We start from the raw sequence: 13,343 nt of genomic DNA on the forward strand, positions 1-13,343 counted from the left end.
TCTCGGCTTGCTCCTAAAAGTGGTCAACTTATTCCTGCCAAGAAAATTCAAAGACCACACCGGCCGATCTAACGGCAGTATGCATAGATGCATAAGCATTCATGGAGCTAGTTTAGCTATCGAAATGGCTGTCGCTACCTATAAATCCCGTCCAACCAAACCTTCCGGGTTCCGGCATCGCATCCCATCCTTGAGTTAGTGAAGTGAGCACTCGACTTCAAACCACACGCATCACACACAGGGGCAAAGAACCAGTAGAGACCGAAGAAAGGAAGCAAGGCGAAGAGTGAGAGGAGCCATGGAGTTCTACCACCAGTACTTCAGAGGCGGCGGCGGCTACAGCGCCAAGGACAAGAGGCCGCCGCTGAAGAGGGGCCAGCTCAAGCGGCAGATCGTCAGGACCATCAGCAAGCTCGTGGTGCCGAGCGGCGGCGCGAACCAAGCGGCGGCGGACCGCAAGTTCAGAAGAGAACCGAGCAACAACTGATGATCGAGTCGCGTGCATTGCATGGGTCATGGGTGCATGTACGCTTTACTGCTTTAGCTCTACAGCGGCTAGTGCGCTGTGATGTCGTTAAGCAACTTGAGTAGACCTCCCTTTCCCATTCTTGGGCATGCATGTGTTTGGGATTGAGTGAAGAAATTATTCGGTTGATGCAGCTTTCTCACAGATAATCAGAAGATGATCATATACAGGGGACATCATTTGCTGCCTCTTTTTTCACCAAAACTCTCTGCAACAAATTAACAAACTACCTTCTTTGTAGCCATTGCCTTCTCGGATATTTTATATAAAGGATAAACAGGCCTCTATATCTATCATAGATATATACAACTAAGAGTTACAAGAGTTTTTAAACTCTAAACCTCAAATGAGGATTCAAAATATAAGAATCAAAACTCAAAATTAAAGAAAAAAAACTAGAAGACTAAGTTTCAATTTCCTTCTTTTGCTCCTATTTCATTGTTGCAAAATTTTTACACAGAACTAAATCATCACATTTCTCATCTTCTTAAAAATTGATATCCGAACGTCTGATACCACCTCTATCTCATATACTCCTCCTTATTTTCCTCCTCGCCGAGCTATATCCCGACACCTAACCTATTCAATTCAATTATTTTATTACTATTAACTTTACCAAAATAAATTTACAACATCTAACCTCTTTATCGTCACGATATAACCTTGGGTGCAACTAAATGGTTAGATGTCCTAGAGGCTGGAAATATTTCCTTTTTTAGAAAACAACTAAATGATTGAACGGGGATAGTATTAAAATATTAGATTTAGAAAGGTTAAATTGATTTGTTTGTTTTCTACTGAAAAAATTGATTTGTTTCTTTTTAAAATATGTTATGGCACTCATTTTTTTTGGGCTCCAGAAACCTTTCTCGTTCCCTATCCGAAAATCTTTCACTCTAGTCCTCCTGCTATTATAAGTTAGGTTGGGGTAATGTGCTTTCCTGAAACCACTGAACATAAACCTCATTATAAACGGACAAAAGAGCTTCTTCGCTTGAGTTGTGCCGAGATCTTTGTAAGTTTTTCAGAAGCATACAGTCCTCTTGAAGCGACGAACTTTCATATCGGAGGATGTCACAAAAGCAATTTTTACATGGCCTCTCTATCTATTCTTTCTCACAACTTTAACACGAACGAGCAGCCTTTAATTTCAGCAAAAACCCTACATGTTTTGTACAAGAACATAACAGGGACGAGCCCTGCTAAGAAGAACACAAGCTCTAAGAAGTACACGCAATCGAAGTACTATGCTGTGCCTTTGCATCAAGTGGTAGTAGTGAATCGGCCGCCGCCGCCCATGCGGTTCAGTTAGTTGTAGCTCGGTTCTCTGCTGAAGCCGCCGCCGCGACCGGCTTTGTCCCTCAAGCCAGCAGCAGCACCACCAGGGCTCCTCGGCACCACGAGGTTGCTGATGGTCCTGACGATCTGCCGCTTCAGCTGCCCTCGCTTCAGCGGCGGCCTCTTCTCTTTCGAGCTCAAGTTGCCGCTGCTGTTGCTGTGCTGGTAGGCGTAGTACTCCATGGCCAGCTGCAGAGCTAGCTCCCTCCTCTCTATCTGTCCTTGCTTCCCGGCCGGCCTTCTCTGTCTTGTGCGTTTTTCTGTGTGTTCAGACTTCAGCAGCTTGAAGCCTGGTTCTCAGTTGTGCTCAAGTTTTTGTGTGTGTTCAGGGGATGGGCTCAGGTGGCGAGTATTTATAAAGGCGACGCATCTATAATACCGGTGTGCGATGTGTTGCCGTGCCGCATGTTGTGGAGTATCACTGTCATCTGGGCCTTTAGAAATAAAAAGGAGTATCACTATAATCTGGTGTGTTTTTTTACAGTTGTTGCAGGAACAAATTGACTGCTTCTGGGCCACGGTGCCTAATTCTAGAGTGTAATCAACGCACTAATCAAGTAATCAGGGAACCTATTCTGGCCCTGAAATGAAAGAGACAGGAACAGTAAACTAGAGTGCGAGTTGAGGCGCGTGTGGATCACGGATCGATGCATCTTCGAAAGCATCCAAGACAGCGAACTAGCTGAAGTTCGTTGGTTAGTTTTTTTTATGAACCACATTTATCTCGGTCCGAAACTCTTAGTAGAGAGATGTTTATTTGCTAGCTAGTTAACTATTTTTTCTGATTTTCTCTTCAATTTTCTTCGTGATTAGTGGCGTACTCGTTGAATCTCTAGCTTAGCAGAGATGTTCATTTTCTGGTTATTTTTTCTTTATGATTAGCGGCGTATACCCTGGTCTATGCTCACAGAGATAGAATACACGCGTGTGCATTTATGCTGAAGAGCGTGAATACTTTTATATTGTGTCTGTACTGTGACTAACAATCACTCAAAAATGTCAGGCCGCACGAATTCGAGATCATGTCCAAATGCCCAATGGTAAAAGAAAAAAAGATACTATTCGGCCTCATGGGCGTCACGCCGACCGGTTGGTTCGTGTTCAGTGTTAACCGGTAGTTTGCACTCACGCCCTCTGTAGAGCTGGACTCACCGTCAGAGTACTGCAGCAGGAGACCAAGCCAAGCCTGGCAACCATCGTTGTCTGTCACGAGATCGAAAGGACCCAGCAGGGCGCTGTTGACTACGGAACTGAAAGCACGATCAAGCAGCTCGTGCCGTCTGTGCCGGAGATCGGCGTCACCTGAAACGCCTTCCGAGGTTCGGTGCATCCGGTGCCTCTCCGGCGGCCGGCAGGCACAGTTTGCACACAGCCACACAGGGCTTGAGGTGTCAGCGCGGCTGCCGCTGCGGCAGCATGCGCCGGCTCATGGGGCGACACGCCTCGACCCGTGCAAATGGTCGATCGGAACAGCCACCAGCCGTCCAGCCGGCCGTGACCTTATCTCCTCGTCTTATCTTTTAGGGCACGAAGACAATTCTACTGATCGACGGGCCATCTTTCCCATGTGACTCATGTTGGTCATTGTAGCCATGCGTTTTTTTTCCTTATTTTTTTTGGAGTTACTAGGAATGTGATTACGAGGGACATATCAGGATGCAAGAAAAAATCTCGATCTAGTAGCTTCTGGTCCATTGACGACCGTATGACCCAGCACGTTTGAACTTTTGCATTTTGTTGTTAGCCTCGTGCTGATGGAGCCAGCACCACCACTCCATACTGATAAGATATATATATATGGCCAGTTGCCGTCAGAAAGCAGCACTGGTCTGAAGAAAGGGAGACACCTGCGGGACACCACGGCATCTCGAGCCTTTTCCAAGGAAGAAACGCCTCCTATCCTGCCCTAGCATGCACGAAAATGGTGCTGACTGCTGATCCCTGACTGGTCCATGCGTGGATGCTTCTTCAGAAACACGCTCCCGTTCCAAAACCGGCCGCACGTCTAATTTGCCACCTGCAGGTTAACTGCAAATCCAGGGGCACCGTGTGGTTTATTATTGAGTTGAGCGCATAAATTCCCTGACTACTTGCTTGACTACTCAAGTAGCAGTTGGATAACTGATCAGATTCACATGAGCCTCGTGAGACCCGGTCTCGGCTGCAGCTAAAAGTAGTAAACTTATTCGCGCGAATTGATGAAAAAAAAGTAGTTAAAAACGCACGCCAGCTGAGCTGATGGCAATGTGGACAGATGCATGCATGGGACTAGACGACTAGTGCAGCTACCAAAGTGGCTGCTGTGCCTATAAATTCTGTCCTACCAAAGCTCCTCCCGGCATCGCATTCGCATCCACAGGTGACAAGCGAGCACCCGGCTCCAAAACGCACGCGACAGAGACTTCAGAGAGCAAGGAAGCGAAAAGAAGCATAAAGCAAGAAGAGAGGGAGAGGCGCATGGAGTTCTACTACCAGTACGTCAGCGGCGGCGGCTACAGCGCCAAGGAGAAGAGGCCGCCGCTGAAGAGGGGCCAGCTCAAGCGGCAGATCGTCAGGACCATCAGCAAGCTCGTGGCGCCGAGCGGCGCCGGCGACGGTGGCCGTGCGAGCAATCAAGCGGTGGGCCGCAAGTTCATGAGAGGACCATCCAGCGGCAGCTGAGCCTCGCCGCCGCAATTCGTGCTGCTTGGACGAGTGCGCTGTGGACAACATGTACATAGCCACGTAGTACTAGATTTGGATCTTTTTTTTGTTTGTTTCTTTTTCCTTCTTCGTGTGTTCAGCTAGCTTCACGTGAAATACATCGCTCCGACAGAAAGGTTTCTATACGATCATTTGGATGTCGATTGGTGTATATGATCTCCGCGTCCAGAATCCGTTACATCTCCAGCAGCTGACACGGGCCTCCGAGGCCATGGCTTCCATGCCCGCTTGCGCCGGCGAGCCGATCGAGTCGTGTGGCCGCCGGCCGGCTGGCAGCGGATCGAGAGCATCCCGAACCTCCACTCCGCCTCCGCCGCGCCACGGCTGGAGCTATGGTAGGCAGCGGCGTAGTGTGGCGTTGCGCACCGCGCTTGCTTGCCGAGCAACGCAGCCGCGCAGCCGTGCAACGCCAACGCGACGAGTTGGCAAGGGCAAGGGCGGGCCCAGGAGGAACCCAGCCACATTCTGTTGGGCCAGAAAGTTCACGCGACTGCGGATTTAGGCCACAACGAGCTGGCCCGCTCGTCCAATTTGGTCATCCGGGCCCGTTGTAACCTCTACGCACGTAACGGTAACGCCATTGCTTTCAGCCACACAAGTTCTTCAGTCTGGCACGCGGGACCACCAAAAGAAAATGGCGTCTGGATCACCGGCGTCTTTTGTAACCTCAAGCTGCCACACGCGAGCTGGGTCATGCTGCGCGGATTCTCCTCTATCCAGAGTCCCAGACGTTGCTGCCTCACAAGTAGGGGTGGATATCGAAGCCGGCTCGTCTCGTTAACAAAACGAGCAAAAATTATGGCTCGGCTCGGCTCAGTAGCTCGCGAGAGAAATAAGCTGAACAAAAATATTTTGTGATACACATCAAACGAATCATGAAAGTTCAGTCTTTCGCCAAGAGAGAGAGCTTGATTGAGTACTGAAAGAGAGATAGAACCTGATCAAATCAATTTAAAGTGCAATCTTTCCCAAGAATAGTACAGACACATCACAGAAGCAAGAACAGATCGATCGAAACTCAATCCATTTGGAGCAAATCAACCTTTCCCAAGAACAGATAAAGCCGCTTGGAGTTGGAGGAACGTCAGTGCATCACCTACTGACATCACCGTCGAAAACTGCAGCGCCACGGCTTCCACTCAGTCAGGGTCGATCTGCACGCCGGCTTCCATCACCAGCTATCAACCGCAAGATCTCATGCGCCGGCAGCCTGCGTGACCCCTCACCCAGCTTGGCACATGTGCGTGGAGGGAAGGCCACTGGAGAAGCTAGAGCTGCTCAGGGAGGGAGGGCGTGGAGCGGCATGTGCGCGGCTGCGACTTGTGGCGGCGGCGCGCACGCGACGCGCACGGGACAAGAGGGTAAGGTCTCGGATAGAACGAGTTGAGAGGAGATGGGAGGGCAACCCGGACCTGGCGTCTGGGGACGGGGAGTGTTGCAGCTGAATGTGTAATATAAATGAACACAGTCGAACAGATATAGAAAAAGTGAATTGAGCAATTATTTATTGATAATCTCAATACATATTTATGGGAAAAGAGGAGCAGATTAGCCGGGGACGCAGGCGTCATGCGTGTCGTCGTCCACGACGCACGGCCATGAGAAACTCACGGTCGTGGGTGTGAACGCGGTCCTGCCCTGGTCATGCGTGTGTACGGGTGGGAAAAATCCCGCCCCTTCTCTTTTGACCACCATGGATGTGGCCATCCACCTTTTTATTTGTAACACACTTTGATCGAATCCGCATTTGAGATTAATTCGTCCAAAATTTTGAGATCAATGAAACGATTAATTCCTCCAAAATCTCTAAGAAAAATATGAGGAAATATATATGTGTATATGGCACTAAAACTTCTTGAAACTCAACGGGAAAAATAAGAAGAAAATGATATGGCATGTGTGACCATCGCTCGATCAAACATCCATAAAATTTTAGAGAGCAATCAAGCAGCAGCCAGATGCCTAACCAGATCACGTACGTGTGCTCAGCTACGCGCATAAACAGCAACTGGTATGGCTCAAAAGTTCGAATTATTTGTGTTCTTATCTCTACCTTTTGCTGAAATTCTATCGGATCTTCCTGGCTTCCTCACCTCTCAGAGTGTGAACATGCATATGTTAGAAATGATCGAATTCCCTGCGAAATATCGCCTTTGCTACGATCGATGTTGTGTCCATAGTGTCTTCGATGCTCGACCAGAGCTCAACGTCTCCTTTCCTGGAGTGGATAACATCGATCGAATCCTACCTGTCGGATAGAAAAGCAAAAGGAGCGGGTATCTGAATCTTTCGCCGCTTTGGCATCTGCAATCCTGCAAATATCGCAGCGGTCGATGCAACCTATGCAGCTCCCCGCTCCACGCACTACCCGGATATACAGTGTACATGTAAAGGCTTCAGCAACAATAATTGGAAACAAAATGGCGGCAGAGCCAGGCGTACGTGGCATTGGATCACTCCAGAAACGAATCAGCTGCAGGAGCTCCTCGTGGCTTGCAAGTTGCGACCACCATGCCCGAGCTTCCATTCGTGCTCGTCTGACGGGTCGCTGGTCCATGGATGCTTCCAACTCGAGGTGCTCGGCTCACTGTAGGCCGATGCGCGCGTGTGCTTTGGGCATTGATTCCCTGATTACTTGGTCCCTCGATCGCGTATATCCGAAGGGAAAATACCGAAGGGCTTTTCAGCATTCGCAAATACCGAAGGGCTTCGCCTATAAATATGCTCCCTGTGCCTCCTCATCCCTTCGGCAAGAGCAGTTGGCCTCTCAACACAACCACAAATAGTACACACACGAAAGACTAGAGGGCAATCAGGCTACCTAGGAGTCAAGCTAGTAGTAATGGAGTACTGCTACCAGTACAGCAGCGTCAGCAGCAGCAGCAGCAACTTGGCCAAGGAGAAGAGGCCGCCGCCGAAGAGGGGCCACGTCAAGATGCAGATCGTCAGGACCCTCAGCAACCTCGTGGCGCCGGGCAGCGGTGGCGACCCCAAGCAGGATCGCAGCAGCTTCAGAAGGGAACGAAGCTACAACTGAAGACGGCCGTACCGTACGTGTCTGTAGATGTACATATGCATATGGGCATACGGCGTGTCGCCTCTTGTATCTGAGCTACTTTCCTTTTTTTTTTGAAAAGATATCTGAACTACTTTTCTCTGTGAGGTTTTAGCTAGGAAATAGCAAGATAAGTTCCATGTGTTTGGAAAACAAGTTTCTATGCCAACAAGGTTACAATAACATGAACGACGCGCAGCATGTATAGTATTTCTTCTTCTTCTTTTTAACCCTGTCTGTTTCATGTGTTGAATCAACTCTGCTTTCAATATAGTTCTCTTTGCGTTCCTCTATTGGAAGCGATAGAAACTCTATTGTACCTTTGTGTTGCCCTCTCGGGAGCACTTCTAGTAGCATTCAAGCAATCAAGCAGAGATCGACCATCCTCAAGGAAGAAGAAAGAGCCTTCCATGGGCATCTCCGGCCATTGAAAATTCAAGGAACCTGGCCTCGTGCTCTGCAAATGCATCTTTCAGGTGAGGAGAAAACGCACAGCTTTGTGCAGCCGGCAATGCATATCCGTTTAGCATTGCAAAGGCAGAGACGTTCGACAGCGAGGGAGTTACAGCAGCAAGTGAGCACGCGACTCGTGACCACAAATAATGATATCGTAGCACCATGGCAGCGATGTTGACATTTCGAGAAGCAGCAAGGCCGCAGCCCACGGTATGAATGGAACAACTACTAGTGCGTGCTTTCCCTGATGCGACGAACAACAGTGAGAAAGAAGCTGCGTGCGTGGCGATTTTTTGTCTTCCTTTGAGCTTGCTAGCTCTAGCTAGGGGTTCAGGGGACACTGGACGGCACGGACTCGTGCAAAATCTTGAGGCGGTTCTAAAAGTTGTGAAAAGTGGCAATGTTATGTGCTGGCGAAGTGACATGATCACAGAATGTATAGTGTACAGTTCTGAAATTTAGTAGTATCCATGGATTTTCTATGGGCTACCCACTTGAGTGGGCGGGTTGGTTATAGTTGAGAAATTAATTATTAGGGTGGGGTGGGGTTGGGTATATAACTATATTAGTTTTGGAGGGGGTAGGGTACGGTGCAGGTTACACCCATTAGCAGAGCTACATGACTACCGCGATCACAATACTGAAGATGTAAGCGTGCATGACTGGAAAAAGGTGCGTGTTGTGTCTGCCCCTTTTTTAAATCTCTCTCTCGAGTTTTTGACCACTAGCAAAGTGTCCTTAGTTTATTGTGTTTTGACCATCTTGTAATCTTTATTTTACTATTTTTATGAGGTGCAGCCATGCAGGCATAGTTACTGGGAACGTGGCACGGTGCCACGTTCTCCGTACCGGAAACGCGAGTACATTTAATAGTGTTAAAATCACTTTTAAACAACGTACCATATTATCGCTTGATCCGGGAACTTTTGTGACTGTGTGTGCAGGGACTCTGAACTTTCAGTCAAGATGTAGTAGCATGGCTGTGAGTACGGGATGCCCGCCTGTTGGATCGAGCTTTGGTTGGTGTATGGACGTAGAGAACCGATGCAGACGCAGATAGTTTTTCAAAAAGAATCGATGCGGAACCCTATGCATTTTTTTTTCTTTGCCGTTTGATAGATGACTTCAACTTTGATAGATGTTTGGAAAAGGATACCAACAGGGCATTGCTATTCGAGGCTGACACCGATGATGATGCATGCTCGGCCCAGCTTTCGTGATGTTGTTCTAGATGGCCTGATTGATCGGCAAGCTTGCGACCCAAGTCAACGGTCAGCGCCCTGTAGCTGGCGCCGAGCCATTGGCACTTCTACGTGGAAGTGAAGGGCAGACTGGACGGCAACGTACGGACCCACCAACCCCGGCGGTCGGCGGCCTCTCTGCGTGCGCTGCTCCGCCGGCAAGTCATCAGCCTATTTATGCCCGCGACGCGACCGGCGCCTCGCCCACCGAGCTAACAATCGAGCCGCACGCACCCGGTCGATCCTACTCTCCTCTCCGACTCCCTCACGGTCTCACCCACCATGATCTGTCAGGCTCAGGCGGCTCCGGTTTTGCGCACCGCCGGGACTGGGCCTGCTGCCGCCGCCGGAGGTGCCGACGGTTTCTCCGACTACGGCAAGGTGCCGACGGGAAGCCTGCAGCCGCCTCGGAGGGGCCAGGTCAAGAGGAAGATCGTCATGGACATCGTCGCCGCGGTCGCGAGCTTCTGTTGGATCGACCGTGGCCGCGGTGGAGCCTAGCTCTGGCATGGTGGGCTTACGAATCCTCATCTATAACTATTGCGGCATTGCATTGTATGGAATGGCGTGTACGGTGTTCAGTGTACAAGTGAGCTTCTGTATGATGTGGCCGGCTGTGTGCGTGCTCAGGTGTTGTCGAAATGGAGGTGTGCATGCCAAACGCGACTTTGACCCGTAGTATGCGACTGTGCATCATCCGGTTGTTTATACATGTATACTAGTACGTATTATGTTGTGCCTGGTTCTGTTATTAGTTTTGGAGCAACAAGAAAGCTTTAATTACTCTTGTTGTTACTAGGTACTAGTATTGTTTACAACTTACTACATCGTCTGTGCTGACGCATGTGACAGGTATGGATAAATCAATTAAACGATATTCTTGCAATTAGCGGCGTGCCTAGCTCCTAATTACCAAAATATCGCGCATCAGTACGTACAGGAACAGCTGTGGCTGCCCCCACGAAAATTCGCCCGGTGGGAGCGGGACGCGCGAGCGCAGAGCGGCAGCAGCTAGACTTTGCACGACGAAAGCAGCGGTCGCGTGCCCGTGCCCGTGCCCGTTTGCAGGGCGTGCGCCACTTGGAGCGTCGTCTTCCGACACGGTGCCTTCCTTCGCAGTTGGCGCGGCGATCGTATCTCGCGCAAGCCAACGCACGCACGCTGCGCCCGGCGATGATCGATCTCGACCTGAGATCGGATCCTCCAGCAAAGATTCTCTAGAAATGACTCGAAAGCATAGATGGGCATGCGCGTATCTCTCGGCGTGTTACGTTCTTAACCACTAAGAAACACAGACTGCAATACGTCAGTGCGTACGTATCTGTAAGCTTCTGTTAAGGAGCCCGCTGGGCCGCCTATTCCCTCCGGCCATTCTGTTAAGGAGCCGGCACGAAGAAGCAAGATCATCACAGGATCACCCTACCCAGAGTGTAGACACGCACGATTAGCTTCTGAAACGCGTGTCACAGATAATCAACTTTCAACGTACGATTTGCCTATCCGCATGCACTGCACAACCGTCCTCCGGTTCTTGTTGTTGTTAAGCTATCGCGGCGTCGCTTGCTCTATTCTACCATTGACCAGGGAGTGTTGTTCTAGAATGCATGGCTGCTCTGTGCATGCTTCACTGGCACCGGTTTGAACCGAAGGTGTAGACAGACAGTGACTGGTACTGATGCTAACGTGTGGAAATTAAGCAACACAGAACGATCGTGCCAGCGCCTAGCTTGCTCTGTATCTGTATGTACCCCTCTCCTTTTTTTCCCCTGATCTGACGATGAGCAACTCAAGGCCTCGCCTATTTATACGCACGCACCGTCCGGCCCTCGCCGAGCAATGGAATCCCACGCATCTACCTCTCATCACCTCACCTCTCGCCGATGACCACCGCGCCCCGCCAGGCTCGTAATAACGCTCCGGTGGCCATGACCGCCGCCGGCATGAAGATGCTGCTGGCGCGGACCCTGCCGCCGCCAAGGAGGGGCAGGGTCATGGAGAAGATCGCTAGGGACGCCGCCGCCGCGGTCGCCGAGCTTGTCGGGTCGATCGTCCTCGTGTTTAGCAGGCGTCGTCCGTCGATCATGCACGGTAGTTAAAGGGGCGCAAGATTGCTGGAACGACTGCCAATAGCTTTATGAAGAATAGTGATCCCAGATCATGTGCCATACTCTATCTATATACTATGAAAGTTAAATTAATTGAAACTATTTTTCACCAAGATAAGATCTACTGTACTCCTCACGGAGGCCTCACTTGCTGACGCGGGAGATTTGACTGGAGCTGTGGAGACCCACGGTTTTAATATTTCTAAAATATTTCTACCAAAATCCTAATACTTTTTACACCAAGCAATTTTCCATACCCACCTCACGTACCCACAGATTACTTTCCGCTCCTAATCTCAGCACGCCGGTTTGTTTCCTTTCAAAACGCCGACAATTGTTCTTCCATATCCTTCTCCTTCCATGCATGAGACGCACAAATTTTCATAAAATGGCTGATTGATTTCCGGCGTGCTGGCACGTTCCATTTTTTGGTTGATTTCTCCGGCGTGGTATTCTTGTCTGATGGCTACCAAAAAATGGTTGCACATTCTTTTTTGCCATTAGACGTCCTGACATTGCACTCTCTACGTCTCCTTCCTTTTTTTTTCTCGGTGGAAATTGATCTCACGCCATCCTATACGGCCTAGCGCGACACCGGCAGATGCAGGAACGAGGAAGATCAGAGTCCGTTATTCTGATAGATAGGCAAAGACTAGAAGATTTCGCGGCGGCGCCGCCTCTTGCAAGGCACGACCACGTCAATCCTCCAATGCGTCGCCGGAGTCCAGCACCGAGCCAGCAGCCACCCTGCCCAGGAGAGTGCCGCAGTCTGCACTGCCCCTGCGGGCTGCGGCCCCTGCGGCCTAGCAAGCTGACGAGACCACGAGGAGGACCCGCGAGGCACGGAAGCATCATCGGAGCTAGCAGCAATCAGATATAGCCTAATTCTGTAGGAGGAATTATATTTTGCCGTGCGGCGCGGCTCACCATGAATCGATGTTGGTTTTATAAATGATGATCAATATTTTGCATGTTCATTGTCGAGGTCATGGATAATTGATCGATTGGATATTGATTAGCTAGAGCTAGATAATATTAGGTCTACAAGTTTTACGTGTAGATTTCACCAAGTTCATCATGTGCCTTTGTAGATTAGCACTAGCTTTTAGCTAAGTTTTTTAAAGTTTTTAGATCATTCTACTCTGTTTTCAGTTTCACCCCAAGTCCCCAAATTCTCGGGACTGGCCCTGGACGTCCACCGTTCCTACGGCCACCGCTCCCAACGACAACCAGCTCCCGACGTCCACTGCGCCGGACAGCAGATTGGCCTCTTGATTAGCCGGACGGCCGCCATGCCACACACGCAACATTGCGCTACATTGAGGTAAGTAGCCGTCGGCCGATCAGTCTCGTGAGGCACTGGATGACGGTCGGCATGCCAATTCCTTCGTATATACATGAAATGGTAGTCGTTGCACTGCTTGTTTGCTACGTAGGTCCAGCGTTGTTATGTTAGCTGCCGGCCGACCGAACGTGAAAGTTCTGTGTCATGGAAGTTCTGAATGCCGGCCGCCGTCTGTCTCTCCGTCACAGCACGCTGAGGTACGTAATTTGATGCAATGTGAAATATCATCAGTTTGTGTGAATTAATAATTAATTTAATTATTAGGGTTGAATTGAATTCAACAGCTCGCTGGAGGAAACGAGCAAGATGTGATTCCCCACTTGAAGATATCACGAATACATACAAAAGTCATAATAAACGAGCAAGATGTGATGAGTCCGATCCACGGAATGGTAATAAGCATTGTATTTTTCTTCTTCTGCCGTGAATATACCTTGTATCATCAACTTAATGTGATTCTGTTGAAGGAAATAATGATCCGAGGGAGCTAAATCGGCAAATTAAAGGGCAAGGGATAAATATGCAAGCATCCCAGTTAAGAAAAAAAGCTGAGTTGAATGCTAAGAAAAGGGAA

The sequence above is a fragment of the Panicum hallii genome, chromosome 3 (genome assembly GCF_002211085.1).
Source record: "Panicum hallii strain FIL2 chromosome 3, PHallii_v3.1, whole genome shotgun sequence".
Lineage (NCBI taxonomy): Eukaryota > Viridiplantae > Streptophyta > Magnoliopsida > Poales > Poaceae > Panicum > Panicum hallii.